This window comes from Oncorhynchus gorbuscha, unplaced genomic scaffold, assembly GCF_021184085.1.
Source record: "Oncorhynchus gorbuscha isolate QuinsamMale2020 ecotype Even-year unplaced genomic scaffold, OgorEven_v1.0 Un_scaffold_6730, whole genome shotgun sequence".
Classification (NCBI taxonomy): domain Eukaryota; kingdom Metazoa; phylum Chordata; class Actinopteri; order Salmoniformes; family Salmonidae; genus Oncorhynchus; species Oncorhynchus gorbuscha.
Window position 1 is genome coordinate 6884 of NW_025750259.1, and position 3117 is coordinate 10000.

The 3117-nt window shown below is 46.4% G+C and overlaps 1 long non-coding RNA gene across 1 annotated transcript in view; it reads left to right on the forward strand.

Moving 5' to 3' along the window:
- Positions 1 to 2617: 2617 nt before the first annotated feature.
- LOC124029533 overlaps positions 2618 to 3117 on the forward strand; it is a 2433-nt gene continuing 1933 nt past the window's right edge. The window contains exons 1-2 of the long non-coding RNA XR_006837792.1: positions 2618 to 2667; positions 2868 to 2987. This is a non-coding gene — a long non-coding RNA (uncharacterized LOC124029533). The remainder of the gene's footprint in view (positions 2668 to 2867; positions 2988 to 3117) is intronic.

The following is a 3117-nucleotide window of genomic DNA, read 5'->3' on the forward strand; positions in this document are numbered from 1 at the left end:
CAGGGGATGAGTAGAAGGCAGTTGAATTTGGGCATGCATTTCATCCGGACGTGAAAATACTGGCCCAGACACCAAAACGTTCATCCAAAAGTTACTTTACTGACTACAATTTTGTGACTAGTAACTGTAACAGATTACATGTAGAAAGTAACCTACCCAACCCTGACCATACTGTACACAGACACGCAGGCAGAAACACACAAATCAAATCTATTTTATCGGTCACATACACATGTTTAGCAGATGTTAATGTGAGTGTAGTGAAATGCTTGTGCTTCTAGTTCCGACCTTGCTGTAATATCCAACAAGTAATCTAACAATTTCACAACAACTACCTAATATACACACAAGTGTAAAGGAATGAATGAGGATATGTACATATAAATATATGGATGAGCGATGGCCGCGCAGCATAGGCAAGATGCAGTAGATGGTATAGACCACACTTTATGATGTAATGAGTATGAGATGAGATGAGTAATGTATGAGATGTATGAGATGAGTAATGTATGAGATGTATGAGATGAGTAATGTATGAGATGTATGAGATGAGTAATGTATGAGATGTATGAGATGAGTAATGTATGAGATGTATGAGATGAGTAATGTATGAGATGTATGAGATGAGTAATGTATGAGATGTATGAGATGAGTAATGTATGAGATGTATGAGATGAGATGAGTAATGTATGAGATGTATGAGATGAGTAATGTATGAGATGTATGAGATGAGATGAGTAATGTATGAGATGTATGAGATGAGTAATGTATGAGATGAGATGAGTAATGTATGAGATGTATGAGATGAGTAATGTATGAGATGTATGAGATGAGTAATGTATGAGATGTATGAGATGAGTAATGTAGGATATGTAAATGTTATATAAAGTGCCATTGTTTAAAGTGACTAGTGATGCATTTATTACATCCAATTTTTAATTACTAAAGTGGCCAGAGAGTTGAGTCAGTGTGTTGGCAGCAGCCACTCAATGTTAGTGATGCTGTTTAACAGTCTGATGGCCTTGAGATAGAAGCTGTTTTTCAGTCTCTCGGTCCCAGCTTTGATGCACCTGTACTGACCTCGCCTTCTGGATGATAGCGGGGTGAACAGGCAGTGGCTCGGGTGGTTGTTGTCCTTGATGATCTTTATGGCCTTCCTGTGACATCGGGTGGTGTAGGTGTCCTGGAGGGCAGGTAGTTTGCCCCCGGTGATGCGTTGTGCAGACCTCACTACCCTCTGGAGAGCTTTACGGTTGTGGGCGGAGCAGTTGCCGTACCAGGCGGTGATACAGCCTGACTGGATGCTCTCGATTGTGCGACAGGATTCTCTCGATTGTGAACACACACAGACTTGTGCATGTACCCACCCACACACAAGCACACACACATACACACACATACATTTGCACACACACACACACGCACATACACACACACAAACAAACACAAATTCCCCTGAAATCCAGCATGTCTCTCTGGGTGAGAAATATGTATCTATGTCCTTGAAGGTAATATTATGTTTTGAATAGACCTGAGCTGCAGCTCTCTATGAGGTGTCTAACTAGGATCTAGCTGTACTCAATAGCCCCCTGCCCTCTTTGCTCAGTCTCTCCTCCTCCCCTTCTCTTCCTCCCTCTTTTCTCCTCTCCTCTTTTCCTCTCATCTTCCCGATCTTCTCCTCTACTCTACTCTCCTCTTCTCCTCTCCACCTCTCTCTCTTCTCCTCTTCTCTACTCTCCTCCTCTCCTCCTCCCTTCCGTCTCCACTCCCCCTCTCCTCCCTCCTTCTCTTCTCCTCTACTCCTCTCCTCCTCCCTCCCTTCTCCTCTCCTTCCTCTCTCCTACTCCTCTCTTCCCTTCTACTCCTCCATCTCTTATCCTCTCCGCTTCCTCTCCATCTCCTCTTCTCTCCTCCCCCCTCTCTTCTCTCCTTCTTTCCTCTCCTCTCCACTCCTCCCCCCTCTCTTCTCTCCTTCTTTCCTCTCCTCTCCTCTCCCTCTCTTCTCTCGTTCTTTCCTCTCCTCTCCTCTCCTCCCCCTCTCTTCTCTCCCTCCCCCTCTCTTCTCTCCTTCTTTCCTCTCCCTCTCCTCTCCTCTCCCTCTCTTCTCTCCTTCTTTCCTCTCCTCTTCTCTCCTCCCCTCTCTTCTCTCCTTCTTTCCTCTCCTCTCCTCTCCCCTCTCTTCTCTCCTTCTTTCCTTTCCTCTCCTCTCCTCTCCCCTCTCTTCTCTCCTTCTTTCCTCTCCTCTCCTCTCCCCTCTATTCTCTCCTTCTTTCCTCTCCTCTCCTCTCCTCTCTCTTCTCTCCTTCTTTCCTCTCCTCTCCTCTCCCCTCTCTTCTCTCCTTCTTTCCTCTCCTCTCCTCTCCTCTCCTCTCCTCTCTCTTCTCTCCTTCTTTCCTCTCTCCTCCTCTCCTCCTCCCTCCCTTATCCACTCCCCCTCTCCTCCCTCCTTCTCTTCTCTTCTCCTCTCCTCTCTCTCCTCTCCTCTCCTCTCCTCTCCTCTCATCCTCCTCCCCCAGACTCCACGAGGTGTTGATGGACCTTCAGCACCAGCAGTTGAAGCAGCTCACTGATTGGTTGGAGCTGACAGAGGGACGGATCAAGAGGATGGGGGCTCAGTCTATGGGGCCAGACCTGGAGGATGTTAAACACCAAGTAGAGGAACACAAAGTAGGTCAACTACTATCTAGCTACCTGCAGGGCTGGGGTCCTTTCAGGGTCATGTTCATTACAGCACATCCTAGTGAAATAATCATCAACATTTACATTTTGATCACTTCAGATAGTATATTTCCATTTCCTTCAATTTTGGGCCATTTCCTGCCATTTTGTCCCTACTAGACTCAACCTAATTATCATGCCTATTGTAGCTGTTGCAGGAGGACCTAGAGTTGGAGCAGGTGCGTGTCAACTCTCTGACACACATGGTGGTGGTGGTGGATGAGAACAGTGGAGACAGCGCCACCGCTGCCCTGGAGGAGAAACTACAGGTGAGACAAACAGGACACACACGCACGCACACACACACTGTCTAGTACACTCTCTAGTACACTGTCTATTACACTGTCTAATACACTATCTAGTACACTGTCTAGTACACTGTCTAGTACACTCTCTAGT